At 33.3% G+C, this 25,092-nt stretch overlaps 2 protein-coding genes across 7 annotated transcripts in view; one reads left to right on the forward strand and one right to left on the reverse strand.

Annotated features, from left to right (window-relative positions):
• Positions 1-25,092, reverse strand: part of tmem110l (transmembrane protein 110, like) — a 211,658-nt gene that overhangs the window by 126,624 nt on the left and 59,942 nt on the right. The gene's annotated exons all lie outside the window — the stretch shown is intronic.
• prkcq (protein kinase C, theta) overlaps positions 12,915-25,092 on the forward strand; it is a 46,804-nt gene continuing 34,626 nt past the window's right edge. Inside the window, exon 1 of the mRNA XM_087246762.2 lies at positions 12,915-13,390. The gene's annotated coding sequence lies outside the window, so the exon portion shown is untranslated. The remainder of the gene's footprint in view (positions 13,391-25,092) is intronic.

Here is a 25,092-nt window from a genome sequence, read left to right on the forward strand (position 1 = left end):
GCTGTTTTGTAGAGCCTCGGATAGTGTATAAGGTGCTTGAGTTTAAGATGTGATAACACTTCTATCCATTGTTTGTGGGATGGTGGGTTTGTTTTTTCCACCTGAAAAAAAAACAGGTGTCTGAACAATAATGAATAGAAGGCAATGATTTCTATATGATTAGCTGACAGGTACATTTCTGGCACTGTACCAAAAATTAAAGTCAAAGGATTAGGATCCATTTCTTAAACATAATAGTTTTAATAAGTCATTTCTAATAACTCATTCATTCATTTTCTTGTCGGCTTAGTCCCTTTATTAATCCGGGGTCGCCACAGCGGAATGAACCGCCAACTTATCCAGCAAGCTTTTACGCAGTGGATGCCCTTCCAGCCGCAACCCATCTTTGGGAAACATCCAGACACACATTCACACACACACATACACTACGGACAATTTAGTCTACCCAGGTCACCTGTACCACATGTCTTTGGACTGTGGGGGAAACCGGGGCACACGATTTCTAATAACTGATTTATTTTATTTTTGCCATGATTACGGAACATAATATTTGACTAGATATTGTTTAGATACTAGTATTCAGCTTAAAGTGAAATTCAAAGGCTTAACTAGGTTAATTAGATTAACTAAGCAAGTTAGGGTATTTTGTCAAGTCATTGTATAAGGATGTTCGTTCTGTAGACATTTGAAAAAATATTTCTTAAGAGGGCTAATAATATTGACCTAAAAATGGTTAAACTTAAAATTAAAACTGCTTTTATTCTCACCAAAATAAATCATAAGATTGTCTCCAGAAGAAAAAATATTGTAGGAAATACTGTGAAAAATTCCTTGCTTTGTTTAACATCATGTGGGAAATGTTAAGGGGGAAAAAACACAGGAGGGCTAATAATTTTGTGATAACTGTGTGTAATACTTGATTCTGATTGGTCAATCATGACATTTCAATGTTTAAAATCTCTAGAAACAACTGCTGAAGAAAATAACTAGGGTACTTTAAACTCTTTGACCGCCAGCCAATGTTTTTAAATGTTTGGCACCATCTTGCGAATGAATAATTCATAAGTTAGTGTATGCTCTATTAAGTTGTTGTCATTTACTTCGAACACAGTGTTTAATTAAAGAATTATTATGACTCAGTAATATTTTGTCTAATTTATGTTGTTGTTTTTTGACAAGGAAATAAAAAGAAAATAAATTATAAATATATAATTATATATTATAAATATATATTATATAATAAAAATAGAATAATAAAATAAAAATATTATAGATATTATTATAATACAAAATACATCCAGGTGGTTGTTTTTATGTATATAAAGGCCCAACTATTATACAACAAATTATATTATATTATATTATATTATATTATATTATATTATATTATATTATATTATATTATATTATATTATATTATATTCATTCATTTTCCTCCGGCTTAGTGTCTAGTTTAGAGGTTGCCACAGCGGAATAAACTTCCAACTTATCCAGCATATGTTTTACGCAGTGAATGCCCTTCCAGCTGCAACCCAACACTGGAAAACACCCATACACTTGCATACACACACACATATACAACGGCCAATTTAGCTTATTTAATCCACCTATACAGCATGTCTTTGGACTGTGGGGGAAACCGGAGCGCTCAGAGGAATAAGCAAACTCCACACAGAAATGCCAACTCACCCAGCCGGGACTCAAACCTTGCAGTGAGGCGATGTTACGTTACGTTACGTTACGTTATATTATATTATATTACTGTATATTATATTTACGGCCACGCAGTGACACAGTAGGTAGTGCTGTCGCCTCATAGCAAGAGGGTCGCTGGTTCGAGCATCAGCTGGGTCAGTTGTCGTTTCTTTGTGGAGTTTGCATGTTCTCTATGCGTTTGTGTGGGTTTCTTCCGGGTTTTCCAATTCAGGTGAATTGGGTAGGCTAAATTATCCGTAGTGTATGTGTGTGTGAATGAGTGTCTATGTGTTTTCCAGTAATGGATTGCAGATGGAAGGGCATCCGCTGCACAAAACATATGCTGGATAAGTTGGTGGTTAAATCCGCCGTGGCATCCCCAGATTAATAAAGAGACTAAGATAAAAAGAAAATGAATGAATGAATATTATTTAAAACACTATGTAATACTTGATTCTGATTGGTTAATCATGACATTCCAATGTATATTATTTCCAGATAACAACCGCTATAACTAATAACACCACCAGCTGCTATTTTTGACTGTTTGGTGCCATCTTATGTCTGAAAAATTCGTAGGTAAGTATGTGCTCCATTAAGCCGATTTCTGTCAACTTTGCGTTTAATTAAAGTTTCATTAATCTATCACAGCTCGGAAAAATGTTTTGGCAAGCGGCATGTAATAAATGATAAACTACATCCAGGCAGTTAATTTTATGCAGAATAAAGTCTCTTAAGTCTCAGTTGTGGCTCTTTTTCTGTGATAACAATTGCCTAGATGTTCAGTACTTTATTCATTCATTCATTCTCTTTTCGGCTTAGTCCCTTTATTAACCTGGGGTCGCCACAGCGGAATAACTTATCCAGCATGCGTTTACACAGTGGATGCCCTTCCAGCCGCTTCCCATCTCTGGGAAACATCCACACACACACATCCACACTCATGCACTACGGACAATTTAGCCTACCCAATTCACCTGTACCGCATGTCTTTGGGTAGTGGGGGAAACCGGAGCACCCAAAGGAAACCCACGCGAATGCAGAGAGAACATTTAAACTCCACACAGAAACGATAACTGACCCAGCTGAGGCTCGAACCAGCGACCTTCTTGCTGTGAGGCGACAGCACTACCTACTGTGCCGCCTCAGTACTTGATTTAGTACTTTATAATATAATATAATATAATATAATATAATATAATATATAGTTTTTAAAGCAATACTGTACAGTACAGCTGAATTACAATAGTTACTGCACAATACAGAATAAACATTTTCCTGAGCTGAAATATAAAAAGGAGTGTCATTTTAAAACAATAATAAAGACATTCAAACTGAAATGACAAATTATCTTTTACCTAATTTTATGTACAGTATATTACAGATCTCATTTTATATAATTACATTTTTAAAATACGATGCAAATGCAGGATAATTAGCAACATAAATCCTTTACCAGATAATATACTGTAGATAATACAAAGTGTGAAAATGGATGTGCTGATATATATAAAAAAAAAAGATTGATAGCAATCAACATGTCAGTCATTTTAATAATTATCTGCAGAATGTTCTACGGCCAGTATGTCATACAGTCATAATAACTGGTATAAATTCACAATTACAATCTCATTAGATAAAATAAAATGAACAGATGAGTTTTTTCCCCCCAGAGCTTTTATTAATTAGCCACGCACTGAGATTAAGTGGGGCTTTTGGCAAATCCGTGGCATTTAATCATAAATCTAAATAACAGACACAACAACCGCTTCTCTCTAAAGGTTTGGATTCCATTCAAATAATTAAAACGAAATGCATTCGGATGTGCCAACACAAGGATTTGTGTGTGCATGTGTGCGTGAGGGAGAGAGAGAGGGAGAGATTGTACGAGTTTGTGTGCACGTGAGTTAGTGTGGTCTTAGAATTTAATACAGTATAGCGATACCAGCAATTTTTGACCTTGTTGGGACAATTTGATCCCCATGAGAAATACTAAGTATGTAAAATTGCACAATGTTTTCTGTGAGGGTTGGGGTAAGAAGGCAGAATATACAGTCTTTGCAATTTAAAAATCATTACATCTATAGGATGCCCCCATATATGAAATTTCTTTGTGTATGTGCGTGCACTTCACTGGGGGTCTCCCACACCTCTCCCAGCTCCTTCACACGTTTCCATGGCAACAGAAATATAGAGTGAAGGCACGTGTCCTGACGCAACACAACAATTACAATACTCATACTCTCCATCCCATCCCCCCAATTCCACATCCCTATCCCACTGCTATTCCTCCACTGGTCTCTCTTCTAAAAAGTAAATAAACGAATAATAGAAATTTTCCATGCTAAAGTGCTGCAGTATAACCGAGTCCCTGGTTCATCTATCAACATAGAAAACATGAAAAAGACAACCCAGTAAGCTTTGTTTTGATCAACTTTTTTTTCTGAAAACAAGTTAGAAACATACAGATCATAAAGTATTTCACCCCCACGTAGAATAGAAATATTACATACTGTATTAGCCAGGCGTGTAGCCAGGGGGGTTTGGGTAGTTCGAAAGACAAAGTCCAGGATTTGGCTGCTATACTAGCTCATTTGTCCCATTTTTGACAGTATGCCATCATAAATTGTGAGGAAAGGCTTTAAGACAAACTTATTTTTTAATTATTCAAATGTTCAAGTTCATTCATTTACAGACTGACCAAAGTGCTGTACATAAGCCAAAGTAAAATAAAAAGACAGAATATAAAAACAAACAGAAATAAGACTAGAGTAACGACTTTAAAAAAAATTTAAATGTAGCAGTAAAAAATACCATTAAAATAATATCAAAAAGCCAAGCTAAAAAATTACATTTTAAGGAGTGATTTAAAAAATAGATAGTGATGGAGCTATTCTAATCTCAATGGCCAAATTGTTCCATAACCAAGGACCCAATCCAAAAAGAAGATTTTGATCACTTGATCTAAGAGATCTCACAGGAGTGTAAAAGTGCAACAGCTCTGAGAGATTGGTTGGGGCTAGATTAAGAAGGGATTTAAATACCAATAAAAGCGCTACAAAATCAATTCCAAATTGGACAGGCAGCCAACTGAGGCCCCTCAGAAGAGGGGTAATATTTTTTGCTATTACAGATAAATCTCGCAGCAGCCTTTTGGACCAACTGAAGAAGAGAAATTTGAGATTTTAAAATGCCACAGTAAAGTGCATTGCTGTAGTCTAACAGTGACGTAATAAAAGCTTGGACAGCCATCTTTAGTGTGGTGGGATTTAAGAAATGTTTGACTTTAACCAGCAAATGGAGTTAATAAAAACTGGAGCCAATCACTGAACTGATCTGTTTGTTACGTTTCCATGACTCATCAAAGATGGCACACAGATTTTCGCACACAGGGGGATCCGAAGGCAGCCAAGCAGCCCAGATCTAGGCATGTGGCCTGAACGTCAAATGGACAAATTCTGACTGAAGAAATGAACTGGCCAGTGTGTTATTTGCCTATAAGCTACAGTTTTAAATTCAAAACTAGTTTTAACAGATTCCTAATTGTTTTTGTTTTTTTTAATGATGGATAATAAATTAAAACTGTAATAACTTAATACAGATTTGTAAATAAACACTATCGTAAAATGTTGTGTTAAGTGCTTTGACAAAAATTTAGGAAATGTTTTTGTTGCGTCAAAAAGTGTGTTTAGGATCACTATCAGACAAGTTAATCCAACAAAAATGAATGCATAAATGTTACTAAAATGCAGTAATTGAACATCAGAATTTAATATAAACTGAATCGAATAACTAAAAATGTACACTTGAAAAAAAAAAAAAAAAAAAAAAAAAGAACCACTCCTTTCAAAAGGCTGGCTATGGGCACAATATAACATTCTCTATTATATTGTTATTATATCTTTTACTATATTATTATTTTCATAAAAGTATCCTAAACTACAGTGGCTGAGAGAGCTTAATGTGCTGCAATTTAAGAAAATTACAAGCATTTACAAAAAACATCAGCAAATTAAAAAAAGATCTTCATCGGTTTGACAGCAATGTGTTATAGTCACGGCACAATAAGCAAATCCTAGCCAGCTCTGTTACCATTTTGGGTTCTCTTGAACCCTTTATATTGTGTTCCGCATTTTTTATATGTATTGTGAGAAAATGCAGCATGTTTTCTTAATGTGTTTGCATTGTGAGGATTTGCAATACTTAAGCTGTCAAACCGATGAAGATCTTTTCTTAATTTTCGGTGTTTTTTGTAATTGCGTTTTTGAATGTGTTTTTTTAAATTGCAGCGCGTTAGGCTCTCTTAGCCACTGTACAAAATCCCCTTAAAAAGTATTATACCTTTTTCTTACTCATGTACTTGCATTATCCTAGAGAAACAAGCAATTTTAGCTAGTGAAGCAGATCTTGTCCTATGTTGTCATGCTAATGATGAAATAGATCATTGATTTTTTTTTATTCTGCTTTATACTAGCATAATAATAAGTTGAATACTTTTTTGTAATTCAGTTTTTAGCTCCACAATGAATATACTTTAATCAGCTATTACCCTGAATATATATATATATATATATATATATATACTGTATATACTGAGCAAGCAAGAGAATAAATAACATTGAATTTGACTTTCATAGTATCAGACGAGGGTTTTGATGTCGCATATAGATTTTCAACACCATCAAAATGTTTAGCATGTTTAGCATTGTTGATCCATGCTGATGATAGTTCAAGGTTCAGTATTCCCAATATTAAATGCAACCAGTGCTTAACAGAGAGATCATGAGGTTGTTTCTACCTCTGATTTTCTTTGTAGCAGTTGTACAGACAGTTGTGCAAAATGTAGAGTGTGTAGTTGTGTAGACCTTTAAATTTAAGGGAAATTGAGAGTTATTATTCAACAATAACAATACAGGATAATCAAAGTTTTGTACATTTAAATAAAATTTCCAGCAAAGAATCCCAAAGTTTTTGCACCTCCGGACATTCACACAACAGATGTAAATAGGTATCTGAACGCTCTGGTTTAAAGAACTTAAAATAAGGATGTAGAGATGAACCTATGTCGTATACATGTAGTTAAACAGGCCCTTTAAATAGTTTTGAAGTGAAAAAAATTGGTATATTATCTCACTCTGTTTCCCAATGAATAGTTTTATTGGATAGAGACAAGTTTTGAATACTGTAGCTCATGCAACATAATTGTTGAGTCCTGTATGATGCAAATGAAGATGTCAAAAAACAATGAATCCACAGTCTGTCACAGCACTATCAAAATATGCTTTTGTAAATACGCTAGATTTACGCTATATTACATCAATCAACTAGATTTACCCATTTATACTGTTGACTATTTTATCATCTGGTTTTTCCAAATGACACTAACCTTGCTTTGTGGGGAAAAAAAGTTACATTTAAATTACTAAATTTGCTTAAACTAAAGCTGAGGACAGATTTGCCACATCCTTTTTGGGGAAGCTGAACAGTGGCTCATCTTTGAAGTGGCTCTTCTAAACACTAGAATACAAGCAGGAGCCTCTGTCTGTTGAGAATGTCAATTTGGCTGCACGAATACTGTCATGGCTCCACTGAGCCACTTACTGGGTTTCCTGTGTTAAAGTTTGCATGAACCGGAAGTCGCTGAGGCTTTTACTTTAGCATATTGATGCACTTCTAACTGAAACATGATATTCAGTAGGAGCAGGGCTTTATTTTTGCGCTTCATTCCCTCGTAGTAAACTAACAGTAAGAGGGGCGTAGTTAAGAAAATTGTGGCCATCAAATATTGTGAAGCCATCAAACTGAGAAGAAAAGTTTGTCAAAATCTTTTTTTTTCCAGTTTATTATCTTGCATAAATGAATTGTTTACCTAAAGAATAACAATGTGCGGTAGCAAAATAAACATTGCAAACTTATACACATTTAAATTATACACAAAAGTCTTTAAATCACATTTTGAAGTACCCAGAAAAAATGAAATATAAAAACACCAAATTTCTACACTGAAACCCAAAAAGTTAAGGGAACTCAAAGCACAGAACACAGTCAAGTGCTAATGTACTACAGGTGCATTGTTCTTGGTAGAGTTCAATCGAGGAAAGAACAAATGAAAGTTTCAATCTATTGGTTTTACACATTGGCATTCTCAGTCCTTTTCCGGTTGCCGCTGATATTCACTGAAATGGGGATGTTTGGAATCAGCACTAATATTTATTATCACTATTGTGATTTATTATCACAATAGCACTTCTCATGACCATCTGTTCATATAGAGTCTGTATGGGCTCGTATTGTTTTATTCCTATGATTTTCATGGCTTTTTTTTTTTTTTTTTATATGATCTAATTTATTTTTCAATTGAACAGACAGATGATGGCTGATTCCATTGTGAATAAAACTTTCAAACATAGCTTGGTAAAAAGAAAAAAGATTTGTCTGTATAGACATCCATAATACGAAAAAACAAAACAACAAAAGAAAGAAAGTCGAACAGGCCCATGGCATTCGGAAGACCTCCCCCTCAATGACAAGGGTCCAGAATTTGTCACACATTTGTCCTATTTTGACTGCTATGCCATCATATGAGTGAAGATAACCCATCGAAAAAAGCTTTAAGACCAAGTGGAATTCTCTTGGCTGTTACCTCAGTGTGACTTCAGTTTTTCATTTTAAAATCTGACGTAAGAGAAGTCATCTTTCGCTATTGCATCGTTTTTTTAAACAGAGAAAACATTTTACAGGAAACTTTTATTCTAACACTTGGACCTTATTCATGAAAAAAAAAAACAATGAACAATAAAAAGGTGAAATTCTGGCCCAATACTGACTGAGGAAAGTTTGTTATTTGCCTAATAAATAACAACATACTATTGTTTTTAATTTTGAAAACTTTAAATGATTCCTATTTTTTTCTAAATATATATGATGTAATAAATACATTATGTAATAAAGCATTATTTAATTTTTTTTATTATAAATCTTTAGAAAATATTTTTACTATATCAAAAAGTTTGATTATGATAACCATCCGACAGGCTAATTCAGCTAAAAATAATGCTTAAAATATCACTAAAATGTGGTATTTTAATCTCATATATTATAAAAAGGTGTATGACTGCAGAAAGACTTTGAGAAAAAAAGAACCCCTTTACCAGGCTGGCTGCAGGCCTGCCATTATATGTGATATGGTCGAATGCATCACTGATAAGTAGGGCTATAAATGAATAGCAATCCACATCATTGTGACAAAGTGGAAGATGACTAATAAAGCACACAACTGAAGGGAAAGTTCACCCTCCAGTGGTTTAAAACTTGTATGAGTTTCTTTGTTCTGATGAACACAAAACAAGATGATTAGAAGAATGCTGGAAAAATTGACACCCATATTAGCATATTGAATAGTATAAAAAATACTATGCAAAACAATGGCCATTTCCCTCCCAATATTTTTCAGCATACCTTCCTTTGTGTTTAACAGAATAAAGAAACTCAAGCGAAAGGTGACCAATCTCTTATGGAGTTTTTTAATAAAATATATTCAAGGACAAACAGCAAATTCCAAAATTTAGAAACAATAATCGGCCATGAACTGAGCGAACCAAGATCATTAGCTTAAAAGGAACACTTTGGTCATTAATTAAATTAATATTTAAAGAAACAAACTAGTTTCAAAGGGAACAAGCAAAAAAAAAAAGCTACTGTAATAGGGAAAAAGTCACAGCTGTCACTCAGCTGTAAATCTCCCTTGATAAAATGATTGTATAAATGTTCAATAATGTTTCTATAACAGCTGTCAGTCATTCTGCGTTCAGCATTCAAACTATGCGTCACGTTCGGTTGCACACTCCAAGATTATGCAACCCTCCCGCTATCATTATTATTAACTTGTAGATAATGGCTTTGCATAAAGAGACTTCATTGCTGTTAAGGGTTTATAAAAGGTTGCACAATGAGTTCATTGGTGTTTCTTAAGCATGCACTTGATATCGGGTGTCTATTAGATGCAAGTAGAAGAGACTATGAATTGTTCTTCACGAGCACAGTAATTTAAATGTAAAACTGTTGAAATAAAAGGCTCAGTAAATTGTTGCACACGCTATGCAGCAATGTCTGCCTTTTGTACTTTGAACACTTTGGTGTGAATGTGAATATCATGACATTATAATATCTTTGCACAATGAATGTCATTCTCTTTAAAACAATGTAATGCTATACATTTAAAAAAGTTATAAGTACATTTTATGATGTTACTACTAACAAATTTGAAATACAAAAGTTTAGTTGAGTTAATACTGTTCGTTTTCTGGAGGTGTACACTGTAAAAAAAATCCTGGTTGCCGTACATTTTTAAGCTGAATTAAATTAACCTTATGAGCTTATTGAACTTATGTTTAACTGATTTAAAACAGTTTGTGTGACTTAAAAAAAATTAAGTTAGAATATGATTACCTAGGATATAATGACCTAAAACATATGCTGTAGAACTAATTGATCATATAATTTTGTACAGTGTACACTGTAAAACACAAAAGTTTAGGTGACATAAACCATTTGAGGAAACCGATTGAAACAAACCATTAAGTTCAAAAACTAATCGAGTACTGTGAACTTAATCCATTTGAGTAAACGAAGCAATTTGAGCACAGTAAAACCCAATAAAAGAAGACATCTCAAACCAACTGAGTACTGTAAAACTAAATAAGGCAACTCAAACCCTTTGCAGAAACTGATTGCTACAAACCATTTGAGTTAATAAACTATCTATACGAGTACTGTGAACTTACTCCATTTAAGTTGAAGTAATAAGGCATTTAATTAACTCATTACCTTCAACACTGAGTTCAAAACTCTTTTCAAATGAGTAAAGTTAACTTTTAGTCAATTATGAGTTAACTACACTCATTTAATTTGATAACACTGACTGTTGGGTTTTACAGTGTAAAAATTCAGTAACAAATCTTTTATAACGGTGCCAACTCAAACAATTTAGCTTTTTATATTATTTGGCTTTCCTACATTCTTCAAAATCTCTTCTTTTGTGTTCAACCGAACAAAACAAAACATAAAAAATGAAATAATGAAAGAGAGAACTTAAGCTGGAACATTAAAGAAGCTCAAACTTGGAACAAGAGAAGGATGAGCAAATGGCAGTTCCATTTTGTGGGAAACTAATTTCACATATCTTTTTTCCCCTCACTTAACTTTTGATATTTAAGTTTTACAGGCATTTTAGTTGGTGCAACGTGATGATTTGTTAAAGAATATTGCACCTCCAGAAAACTAACAATTATAAAGCTGACTTAACTATACATTTTTTTGTATCACTAACAATTATTTTAAGTCAGGATAACTGGTTTCAATAAAAGTTGAGCAAACAAGATAAAACTAAAGGAAATTGGTAACAATATTTTGGTGGTGTGCTGACTGAAAATTGTTTAAAGTGTGGATGTGTTTATTAAAAAAGAAAAGATGCAATGTGCAACATTAACAGGGTTATTGTTACCCTATTATTTGTTCCTCACTAAACTTTTGTTAAATATATTGTTAAATATTTTAATAATTTTATAATTACAAATCTGCTTATCTAGTTTACAAAATTATTGTCAGATTGTTAAGTAGTTTGTGTTTAATACCTAAAATAGTAATTATCAGTTCCACATTCAAGGTATAAATAGGTAAAAAAATAATTATATTCATTAAAAACTGCACTGGTATTAGATTTGTATCTGTTGGCCAATTGTCAGCATTTTTGGTAATGACAAATAAGAACTTTTTTAAACTAATACACTGTAAAAAAATCTTTCTGCTTACATTTTTTTGCTGAATTAAATCAACTCAATGTTTTTCGTTATCTTACATCAATCAAACAGATGAAAATATTAGACAAATCTTTGTATAACTAAAACAAATAAGTTAAAGCTTATTAACTAAATACAATAAGCAAAAGGAACAAAAATATTTGTTGTCATGATTGTCATACCATTATTATATTATATATATATATATATATATATATATATATATATATATATATATATTTTTTTTTCATTTATTCATTTTCACCCAGAGAAAACCCATGTAAACTCTAAAGAGAAATGCCAACTGATCCAGCCACGATTCGAACCAGTAACCTTCTTGCTGTAATGTGACGTTACTTACCACTCAGCTGCCGCGTTGCCCTTATTTTGTATATCTTATTATATTTCTGTGTCTAGTCTATACACAGACATGTACATTGACAATGGATCTGGTATGAAGTTACAGCAAAATGTTATTTGAATTATTATAAATAAAAAGTGCATATATGTATGTGTGTGTATGTATATATATATATATATATATATATATGTATATATATATATATATATATATATATATATATATATATATATATATATATATATACATATACATACATATACATATACATACACATACACACTGTATATACACTTGAAATTTAGGCACAGGCACTTGAACACTTGAAAAGCCTCAATTCATTGCTATGTGTGTAAAACTTCCTTTTTGTTATGTTCTGTGAATATTTTGGTTCAGAGAATTTCAGGATTTAAAAAGTTGTCATGTTTCCAGAAACGAGAGAGAGAGAGAGAGAGAGAGAGAGAGAGAGAGAGAGAGAGAGAGAGAGAGAGAGAGAGAGAGAGAGAGAGAGAGAGAGAGATTACTTGTATTTTTATCTGTCTGTTTTTTGTTATTTAGCGCCACCTGCTGCCAGAATAATTCCCTGCTGCACTTGAAATGTCTGACACGTTTTCAAAAAATTTATTTCAATTTATAATTATGGTGTAACTCTGAACTTATGTACTTGTTTGTTTGTTTGTTTAATAAACTGTCCTACTAGAAATGAGGTACTTAAAGAAGAACAAATAACTGTATTAAATGCAAGTATGTTTACAAATTAATAGTTTAGACGAATTTAGGCTGACATTTTCTCCTCTTCCTATTTTTGTTCAGTTAAGAACTCACTGAACTACACAGAGGCAGGAGCCTGAAAAAAAAGTTCACTTCAGAAGAAAATTCAAACAGCACTTAAAAGGCTTTTCCATCTGACCTCTTTATATATTCTATAACTGTTATTATTCAGCTTAAACTGTAATTTGCTCATTTCGTAACGTGACGTCGTTTATGCGTACACGAATGGATATAAATAACTTCAAATCTAAACGACTCGCTTTGTTAAAGTGAATCGCGAATCATTTGCTGACTTGTTTGAGAGGAGTCGACTCACAAGTATCCTTTGGGTTTCGGTATTGAAAATTCATTAAATTATCTTTGCTCGCTAAACACTTATAAACAAATATATTTCTTCAATTTGTCGTTAGAAATAAATAAATAATAAATAAATCAGTCTCAAAAACGTTTATAGGCTGGCTGTCGATGTAAAAGATAATAACTTAACTTTTCAGTTACTTACATAAAGCTTCAATAATATTTTGTGCAATGGATTTCAATAAAACACAACAGCCTATATTTTTGCAGGTAACTGCGATTTTGCAAACCGCAGACAGAGCACTTGTCTTTAGCTTCCTTTTGACTGTGATGATGGTGATGATGAGAGGTGTGAAACGCGGTGCGCGTAACATGCGCGCGCAACCTGAAGATACACAAGTCCTATAAGTGGGCGCGCTTTTAGACATCTGCATGAAAGCTACGTACATTTGATCTGAGCTTCTTGTAGGTAAGTCTTGTTTTTGTGCTATCAACTTTAACCATTAAAGTTTAAACTAAGCTTAGCTTTAAAAAACTCAAACGTTAAACGTATAAATAGACAACAACAAAGATCAAGTATATAAAAAGAAGTTAAACGTACTGCACTGCGGGTGATGTAACTGTTGACTATTGAGAAATTCAGTAATAAACCAATAACACATACATTTTGCGCCCTTTTCCAGTTGGTTTTGCTGTAGCTGTTTGCGCTTAGGGTGCAGGAAACCACAAAATGTAGAAGAAAAAGTGCAGAAGTAAACTTTGCTTTGGAGAGCAGATGATCTTTTGGAGACAACAACACTGTGTGTGGGATGAATTTAGATTTCATTTTCAGTTCTTTTAAGAAAACACATTTTTTTTCCACAGTTTTCTCGCCCACACAAGTGTAGTAAAATCTGTGGATCATGAGCTTTTGTTGCAGTTCGAAGCATAAGCCTGGATTTTTGAAGGATTTAGAGGTTATTTATACCTTATTTGAGCACTTTTTGCTCAATTGGACTATTATACTTTTGGTCTGTTATGACACGCTGAATTGTTGTGGTTTTAGCCTTACCTAATTAGATACTTTAATACCCACAAAGGTAAACAAGATTTTATCATTCAAATTTCATGTTTTTTTTAAACTTATACATTTAATTTTTGTATCAAAGTTGGATGCTTTGCTTAAAATTATACCTGTTGACAAACATAGAACAATTTAATGAGGTGATACTGACATTTCAGATGTTTTGTGGCAGATTTTGGTATTGAATCTAAGCTCAGTTTGAGACACTGAGACATTCCTTTTCTCTGGACAAAACTAAGAAGCTCAAGTCATGTGAAAAACAGAGATTAGTGAGAGATTTAACTTGATTCTTTTGACGGATTTTGTTGCTGACAATTATTGATTAGAATACTGCATTATTGCAGACGAACAACCATTTCTGAAGCATTATGTATATTAAAGTATTTAATATATTGAAGTATTTGTATTGAAGCATTTTATTTATTTAAGTGCATGTTTGTTCAAGCAACACTTTCTACAAAATGTTGGGTAGTTTTTATCCGAATTTGAGTAAAAATATGGTAACACCTAAACTGATAGATTAAAAATAAATACACATTTTAACCCAATTGGTTGAGTTTGTCCACTTTTTTTAACCAAAATGTAGGTTGAAGTGCACATTATGTGATGTCTTGTAGACAGATTTGTATGCATGTGATCCACCATGCATGACACAAATACACATTTGAACTTCTACTATCAACAGCAGAAAAAAAAGCAAAAAAAAAAAAACATATTAAATAACTTTGAGCACAGTTAGTAGGTTCAGTTGTGTGAAAAGTGTGAATTAGAGGAACTGTAAATGTCGGGCACTGGAACATCTTACTCACAATCATACTGCAAATTCCAACCACATTTTAACCAAGAGCACAAATCATGTCAGTGTTAGATTAGACGATTTCATTTAAAACAGGTCACTTCAACTGTTTCTATGACACTGCAAACAGTATATTTTTGGTAATTGGTATGCTTTTTTTTTTTTGTAAAAGCTGTGGGGAAAATATGAGATGACTTGAAAACTAATTATATTCTTCCAAATTTAAATAAAACCCTAAACCCATGTTTTCAGTCGTGTTCATATTAATATTCAAAAGCACAAGATCTCATCTTAAACTATCAAGGTGTCACATTGCTTTCCATTAAAGATTTACAAAGACACAGTGAATATATATCACTGGTTGATAAAATAGCCTAAACCTCAAAGTCAGATGTAATAATGGTTTGAGGAGTGCACCATGCTTTTTTGACAGACTTGTGGCAGAAAGCCATAGATTAAAATGACCGAGATGAAGCAGCGCATGCAATAACTCAATACAAGCATCAACAATAGTAAATAACAGATACATTTTGTAGGCCAGTGGTTCCAAAGTGCAGGACAATGAGTGTTGGGGGGGCTCGCTTAACAAAAATCTAATTAATTTTATTAAACTATTACTATATTTTATTCATAACCTACTGAAGAACACAATAATAGTTAATAGTAACATTGTTAAAATGTTAATAATAAACAACATGCAAATAAAAAGTCATCAGCCACTTGATTACATATTTATTGATTGCTACCCCTGAAGTGTATGTGCTACCCCATATGAAGTGATCACGTTATATTAAAAAGGCACAGCAATAGCATTAGATGCAGCACATTGATTTTATGGCACCAGGTTAAACGCTCTGACACCTTTACTGCACCCACAAACATTAAAAATAAATACAGGCCACAACTGAACATGGAAGATGGTCTCCGAGTGGCATTCTCCAAAATTAAATGATGAATAAACTTGGGCCTGGTACAGTATGTGTGCACAGTTACGTGCAAGGTTTATATATTTATATCCCCCTCTGAGAATATTTGGGGGTCGTGAGCCACTGGCATTGTTATTTTGGGGGTCGCAGGCTGAAAAGTCTGGAAACCCCGGCTGTAGGCAATATTGTTTTTGCAAACAAAACAATGTTCTTGTAAATGTAAAAATCTTTCTTTAGATTTTCATCTTTAAAGCTGCTTAACATTTTAGGGTAAACCTGTACGGGTTTTCTACGGTCACATTTTACAATCCCAAACTCCCATATTTGTGGAATCAGAGCCACTGTTTGGACAAACATTTCACATTTGTGAATTAGAGGTTAGCACTACCTAGGGATTATAAAAACCCTTCAAGAGGAAATTAACATTGTTTTTGAGGTGTTTAACAGTTTTTTTAGGCCTTCAAAATTGGAATAAGTAACCCTGAGTCAAGAGAGGAAACAGAATCCTGGGTTATCATCACATTTCCCACTTCTCATAATTAATAAAGGGTTTAAAAAGTAAGGGAGCGCATGGACGAAAGGATAATTTTTCATAAAAACCCATTTTTAAAAAGGATAACTGTGGTCTATGAATAAAAAAAACTGAAAGACTTAAGGATATGATGTTGCACTAAATAACTTGTAGACTGATCATTACTTTGACAAGAAAAGAGAAACGCAACTATTACATAAAATCTATAATATACAATATGAATATAACATGAAATCATATGATATTTGACAGCTCTGTAAAGGGTTGCATACAAAAATTGCTGTTATAGCCTGGAAAGCAAATGTTTTCAGAGCTTTGAGAAAACTGAGTTACTTTTGTCCCCGCTGTTTCCTTAACCCTTTATATTCATAAGGTTACATTTTACAATCCTAAATTCCCATATTTGTACTATGAGAGCCACTGTTTGGACAAACACACCATCATCTAACACACAGGTGTCAAACTCAGTTCCAAAAGGGCCGCAGCTCTGCAGTTTAGTTCCAACCCTAATTAACCACACCTGATAAAACTAATTGAGTCCTTCAGGCTTGTTTGAAACCTACAGGTAAGTGTGTTGGAGCAGGATTGGAACTAAACTGTGCAGGGCTTCGGCCCTTTTGGAACTGAGTTTGACACCCCTGATCTAACAACTGTTTTATCAACGCATCACTTAGAGTGAAATTCTTCACCTAGTTTTCATTGATTAATTTTCTTTTAGGCTTAATCCCTTAATTAATTAAGAGTCACCACAGCGGAATGAACCACCAACTTAACTATAGTTTTATGCAGATACTCTTTTAGCTGCAATCCATCACTGGGAAACATTCACACACTTACACTAGGGACAATTTAGCCTACCCAATTTACCTAAAGCGCATGTTTTTGTACTTGTGCGGGAAACCGGAGCACGTGGAGGAAACCCACTCCAACATCGGGAGAGAATGCAAACTCCACACAGAAACGCCAACTGCCCCTGCTGAGGCTCAAACCACTGCACCGCCCCTTTACCTAGTTTTAATAATAATAATAATTTGTTACATTTTTATAGCATTTTAAGCACTCAGTTTGCAGGGAGGTTTCTCTCAAAATACTATATCACTGCATGTCCACCTAGATGATGCAAACACAGCCATTTTGTGTAAGAACACACACCAGGTTATTGGTGGAGAGGAGACAGAGTTAGCCAATTAGTAGATGCAGGCATGCTCAGGAGGTTATGGGGGGAAAGAATCATGATTATTTTGGTCAATTTTGTAATTGTGATTACTTAAAATGATTAGGAGTAAGCCATATGACCAAAACCCTTTTGCAGAATGGATAACTAAAAGCAAAAGTAACACAAACAAACAAACAAACAAACCTTATAATCACTGGTAATAATAATAATAATAATAATAATAATAACAACATAGAATAGGATTAAATAAATGAAATAAACTGCTTTAAGCATCTTCACTGTTTGAATAAAGTTGATTTGTTTTTTTCAATTAAAGCTACAAAAGTCCTTCCGTCAAGAGCAGTGGGTGATTTTGTCCTTGTCTTTTGATGTTTGAATAATAATGGTAAAAATAATCAACAGCAGAAATGGCATCTGTCATCTTATCAGTGTCACAGATTCAATTTACTGTTACACATGCATTTTCATTCTAAACTCTTTGGGCCCTATCATACACCCGGCGAAATGTATCGCAAGGCGCGGCGCAGTAATCTTTTACTAGCTTCAGCTTGGCGCAAGAGTCGTTTTGAGGCGTTGCGCTACGCTGTTTAAATAGCAAATGCATTAGCCCTCATATGCCCGTAGGTGCCCTTAGGTGTTTTGGTCTAATAAGGAAGGCGTTCTGAGGCGCACTGCTAGTGCGTTGCTATTTTGAGAAACTAAAATAGATTTTTCATTAGACCAAAACAAACCCGGTCTAAACTTTAAGCGAGTTGCGCCTCGCCTACACACTGCTTAATACGCACAAGAGAGCAATAGGCAAATATCTTTACATATGAAAAAAAATTAAAATTAAGGATATATATAGGACATTATAAGAATAGATAGAGGATATAAATATAAAGGATTAAAATATTACAAAACATATTATTTTCTAGCCTACTTAAATATGAAAAATTACTGCTTTCATGTCTTCTTCATCTCAGGAGGCTTTTCAGTTCATTCATAACAATTTGCTTTTGCATAATGTTATTATTATTAGCAGTATTATTTATTATATCCATATTTATATTTGTTTTATTAAAAACAAGCTTAGATTTGACCACCTGTCAGGTTTTAGACCATATGGGGTACAGCATGTGTTTTAGGATATAACTCAGGTTTTTGAGCACACTTCGTTAATATTGTTCATTTATTCATTTGCTGGAAATTAGAACTGAATTTAGAAATAGTTTTGAAACGAATATTTGAGCTTAACAAACGCAATTAATTATTTATAGACTAATTGATGTCTGTGCATAAAGGTTTCCCTATCCAAGAGCGAAAGTGAAAGTAGATCCATTATCTCTCATTCTCACGCAGTAGATGCTCTGTTTAACAGTTTTCTGTTAAAAAGAATGCGCTTATGGCGCAACGCAGCTGGCTCTTAAAGGGAATTGGAGATGAGACTCTAATTGGTTTATTCTCAAAACACACCTATAACTCATTAAGAAAATGAAATCAACCGTTTTAGACCATGCGCCATGGCGCAAAGCGGATTTTCCCGTCCTTAAATTAGAAAAAATGCGTTCTGACACGCCCTGCGCATGGACCATCAAAATAGAGCCCTTTATGTTAAATTATTACATGTATAAAGCTTTCTTTCACTGTGTTAAAAACACCAATACATAGAATACACTTCAATAAATCAAGCACATCCCATGCTGCAAAAAAAGTTTGTTGTTTGTTCAAATTACTTAATTAAAATGAGCTGAGACAACACCATTGTTGAGTTTTTTTTTGGGACAACTTAAGTGTGTTATGTTCAATCCACTTAAATTCAGAAAAGCTAAAAGGTAACTTAACTCCATGTTGTCCCAACACAAACTGATTTTGTGTAACCCAGCATTTTGTACAGTGTGATTTTACTGATTTCCATGTGAAACTGGACTTTGCGGAGAAACAAATGTGAACTGCTGGTAAGGGGCAGGATATAACACAATTATCTTTTTTCTAATTATTGTTTCTGAGTATTGCTTTTTTTTAATAAGTGTTGAAGGCCAAATCATAATTGAAACAGAATTTAGATTATAACACAGCCCTTGAGGTCAGTGAACAGATTTGTCTAGGGTTTACACTCCTATTTGATTTTTTTTTCTTTTTTAAGGGCATCCTGGTATTTTTTTATGGCCATAAAAACTCAGGATCTTGGTTTAAAATGTTGGACGTATTATAGCATCTTTTCCAGCAGCAGTCTAGTTCTTCATGGTTGGACACCCATCTAGGCTCTGATTTTGAACATGATTGATCAAAAAGTCCATTAAGAAAGAAAGAAAGAAAGAAAGAAAGAAAGAAAGAAAGAAAGAAAAACTTGATAGCAATGAGACCAGTGCTTAGTACAGTGGATTACTTCAAAACTGTAATTACTTCTTTACAGATTACTTTACTTTACAGATGATGAAAATTGTAGTTACATGTAAGATATTTTAGGTAATGTTATGTTTAGGTATATGTTCGGTAAAATAGTTTTATATTACTTTTTTCACCCGAAAAAGTTAATGTGTCCCATTTAAATGAAGCAAAGATTTTTATATGCACATCAGCAATGTAATACAAACATTAAATTACACAGGGATTTCCGCAACCTGGGTTAATTTAAGGACAGAGGTGGGTTTGTAGAAAAAAAAAGCATTAGAAAAGCTAGTAATTAATGAAATTGACCAAATAATTGAAACCCTGACAAAAACAACTGGGTCTCTTTGCATTACGTGAACAAAATATTAATGAATATAATAACATCACATGATCAGTGTCACTGGCTTAAAATACTTCTGTCCACACTTTCGAAATCAACAGTTACGTCATTGAATTGGATGACGGCAGTGTTTCACAACCAGAAATTACCAGTGTTTAGTAGCTTGCATAATTTTTTTTCTTACTGTAGCTCAATTCCTTAGGGGGTGCTTTTTCTTCCAGATTCAGATGCATTGTTTTCATGCCAATGTATAAAAGTGAGTACTCTCAAATATTCTAAATCAATATATTCAATCGATTCAATTCATGTTTATTTCTATAGCGGTTTTACAATGTAGATTGTGTCAAAGCAGTTTAACATAGAAGTTCTAGTAAATTGAAATTGTGATAGAGTTTTCAGAGTTGAAGTTCAGTTTAGTTCATTTATTTTAATTGCTGATAGTCCAAACACTGAAGAGCAAATGCATTTATGCGCAGCCTAAAAACCTCTCATATATAACATATAGTATTTTTAGAAAGGATCATTTAATAAAAACAAAATATGTATTTACTTTCATGAATTATACATATTCAGGATTACAAAATCTAAATGTCATTAGTAACTAAACATAAGGATTCAAAAGTTTGGCTTCATGGGAACAGGTCACTTGTCATGTTAATGATAGTGACACCACAAACAAATCTGTACATCATTAAACAACATATACTCAGATTAGCTGAGTATTATGATCAGTGTGAAATGTGAACATATGTCATGACTCCATTTACCCAAGTTTAGCTTTAGACATGAGAAACACAATTAAATAACAATATGAATAGGGCGGCACAGTGGCTCAGTGGTTAGCACTGTTGCCACACAGCAAGAAAGTCGCTGGTTCGAGTCCCAGCTGGACCATGCCTTTAAATAATAAAATAAAGTACACTAAAAATGAAAATGTAACCACTAAAAACACATTCAGGCTGATATGGGCACAAATACATTAGGCATGTTGCTTTCTTCTCAAATGTATCAAAAAAACAAAACAAAAAAAACAGAGTTCTATTGTGAAAAATGTAATTAATTTTAAAAAGTGTCTTTTAATCAGAATAAATAAATATACATGCAAAATCATGTGTAACTTTGTTATGTGGCAATCGCCATCAAGCCCCAAACCCTATCTTCACTACTTTAAAGTTCCACCTTAACAAACATTTAAACCCCCACACCACAAACTTTAAACTTTAGATGATTTAATCTCCATCATAACTTCCTGAGACTGCTGACCTGGTTATGTTATCCTAAAACTACTTTCATATATGGCTCTGCGATTCTGCTGTTTTTTTATTTTTTATTTATTAGTCAATTATTTGTAAATTACATCAAATATACAGGAATGAATGAATACATGCTATGTGAAGTCGGTCTAATCTGCGTATTTGATGGCTAGTCTAGTTTTGAGCTATTCTTAGACACCTTGGTGGGTTGTGCTTGGTGGGTTGATACCTTAGATTATAAAACCAACCTTAAAGTCCATGTGAACAATGTGTACAATGTTTAATTTTCTAGCACACATTGTTGTTCTTAAGGTGAAAAAAAGTATGAGTGCAGGTTAATGGACAGGAAATATTTTAAAGCTCTTAGCAATGCATATTACTAACATGAATTAGGTTCTGATGTGTTTACTGAAGAAAATGTACAAAATGTCTTCATGGATGGTGATCTTTACTTAATGTTCTAATGATATTTGCCATAAAATTAAAATGAATCATTTTGACTCAACATTTTTTGGCTATTTCTAAGAATTTACCTATGCAACATAAGACATATTAGATATGTTTTGTATACTCAATATCCAGACAGTATTGCGAAGAGTTTCAGTCATCATTTATAATTTAAGTGCCACTATTAAGGATTATAGAAAGAACATATTTTGGTTTTAGGATCCCTGACTAGGGCTGAGCGATGAACATTTTTAAAAAATCCTTGAGTTTTTCACAAAAAAACAAAAAAAATCAGATTTAATGGTTATAATTATAATCCTATAATTTTTAAAAATGTATTATAGAAAATAAAAAAAAATGCTATAGAGGAAAAATAAATTAATTTTCCCTCAAGAACCATGCTACTTGTCATTTAAAGATCGAGTTAAACAATATCTAACTACAATTGCAAACAAGACTTTTATAATAGTAATAATATATATTAAAACCATTTCATAAAATTACAGTGAAAGTAAACTCATTATTGTTAACTCTTTCACGTGTACGATCACACCAATGCGATCAGCCTTGGCTAGTCCTTGAAGCATATGATCACACCAATGTGATTAGAATGTTCAGAGTGCACGTCATAAACTGCAAAAAATTTCATCTGACAGCATGAGCTGAGACACAAAGGTGCACAGTGCTTGTCATAAATCACAATTTTTTCTGTGCTTTCAAAAAAATAACATTTATTTTAGGTTTCAGACATTCAAATACAAATAACTGCAAGCAAAACATAGCATTTAAGGTTGCTAAAATACACGCGGATGTCTATGGAGACGACAATAATAGATATTTTTTAATATAACTGGACAATATGCTTTGTTCACTTAAGACACACTTTGTTTGCGTTAATAGAAAATTTTCGCTACTTCTCTTCCAGATTAACAGTTGCTTACCTTTATGTATTTCGGCAGAAAATTATGAATAAACATGACATAAATCCAGCAGCTTGGATCTCTCCTGTGGTTGTTGCTATAAAGGGATACGGCTGCGATCGGAAGTTAACGAGAAATATTAATATTATTAACTAAATTATGCATTAATTTTATTTTATTAGCGTGTACCTCAACCCTCATGATAAATGTAAAAAAAATATTTGTTATACAACATCACAAAAATTGTGCTATACATTTAGTCAATATTTATTTATTAAGTCATTATTTACAGAAAAGGGCAAAAAGAAACAAAATACGACACATAAAATGATAATTGGGGCTGGTGGGTCATGTAATAAACTTGACACATCACCATAGGAACTTTAGAACACAATGTATTCTAAGTAAAAGTCACAAAAAAAATAAAATAAAAAATTACAGAGGAGGATCAGATGGAGTATTTAAATCTAACATCTGAAAGGGTTGAAAAGTAGACCTTTTTCAAGATTATTTCCCTAATATTTGTATATTTTATTTAAACATTAACAAATTTGTACATACAGACGTTTATTCATTACATATAAATGACTCACGCTAGGCTAGTGGGTTACTTTTTATTGCTTTTAATTTACAACATTGATCGGTAACAGTTCCTTTCATATGAGCATCTTGTCTTATTCATTACTTCTCACCATGAGAAGAACAGGCTGTGGTGCACAGGTTCAAATATGCGTATCCGTCAGTAAATGTATGGCTGAATTATGCCGTTCTTTTTGGAGGGTGTGCTAGTGCGTGTCTGTGTTGTATTTAATTTCACAGAGTGCAACATTTCTCCAAGTTCTTCCCTGCTCGCTGCATGCTGTCTGTATGTTGCTATGGCATATGCAGAGGGAATTATGGGAACCCAGAGGGAAGCATCACGTGTTGGGGTGAAAAACGGTTTTCATTCAAACAAATCAATTTAAACTACAGACTCAAGTTAATCAATAAAATAGATTTTTTTGTCCAGCCCTATCCCTGACAATATGCATGTATTTTACCTCATTATTCCAATGACACAATATAGGATTTGTTAAGCAATTCACTTTTCCAAACTGTTCCTTCTCATGAAGCTAATCTGTGGTAATTGGTCATTTGACTCAGACCGATAGGTCCAATTGGAGGTTTATTCTGGTGTGAGAAAGATTTGTTTGGCATATTCAAGCCATTGAAATAAATGAGCTTTGTAGTGCTCTCCGTGTCCAGCGTGAAAGCTACTAACAAATTTACTAGAGACCTGCTGTAGAATAGTAATGGGTCATTATTGAATGATTTGTTCATTGTGAACAAATCTTTTATGCGACTCAAGAACAATGAGTACTCTCAGCGATTGATTTGTTCATTCTCACGTGCACACTTTTGTATTAGATTAGTTCCTTTTTAGTCTTTTTAGTTTTTAGTCTTTTATCAGATCGGAGTCGTTTATTCAAGAATTGAAAGAGACAGAAGGCAATCATATGCAGTCAGAGCTGGAAAAAATGTATCCGTTAATTTCTTGAGTCTAGTTAGTCTTTGGAAGGAATTCGTAACATTTTAATAACATTTTGGCAAATTGAACGAAATCGAAGAAAAAGACGAACAAGACAAAAAAAGTCAGAGTCAATAAAATGATCCGAACTTCCCATCACTACTGTAAATGAAAATTTTTTTTTTTTTGAGAGTCAAGACCTTTATACTTGGTACACTTTTAGATTCAAAATCCAGCTAAATGTTTTCATCTTCCTGTGGTACACACTGCATGAATGCTCATTGTCAAAAATCTACACATAGGGACAGTTTAAATATGGATTCAATGTCTACAAAAGTAACATTTTAAAAGGCACCTAGTTTAACCCTTTTTCAAGATTTAAGATAAGTCTTTTGTGTATCCAGAATGTGTATTTAAAGTTTCAGCTCAAAATACCCATCAGATTATTTATTATAACTTTTTAAGTCTCTTTATTGCTTGTCCTTTCAATGCAAATGAGCTAGTTCTCCCCGCCCACCACTCCCACATGCGTGTCAGAACCACAAAGATCCTGCTGATAGGTGTGGGCTTCATGTAGATAAACAGCACAGTTACAGAAAAGAATAAAGCAGATCTCCCTTACTGCAGTAACAACCATCGCAAATGTTTTTTGATATATTTGTTGTGGAGTTAATTCAAGCTTTTCTGCAATAATAAGTCACACACAATGTTGTTATAAAGTTTGCATGCACCTCCCTACTTCTTTTAATCCCACACGTCCTGTCTTGTTGATACAATTATACATGTCTGTCAATCACTTCGGTGGGTGGGGACACCACACTCACGTCACGCTGCAGT

Source organism: Danio rerio, chromosome 4 (assembly GCF_052040795.2).
Source record: "Danio rerio strain M-AB ecotype USA chromosome 4, GRCz13ab, whole genome shotgun sequence".
NCBI classification, from domain to species: domain Eukaryota; kingdom Metazoa; phylum Chordata; class Actinopteri; order Cypriniformes; family Danionidae; genus Danio; species Danio rerio.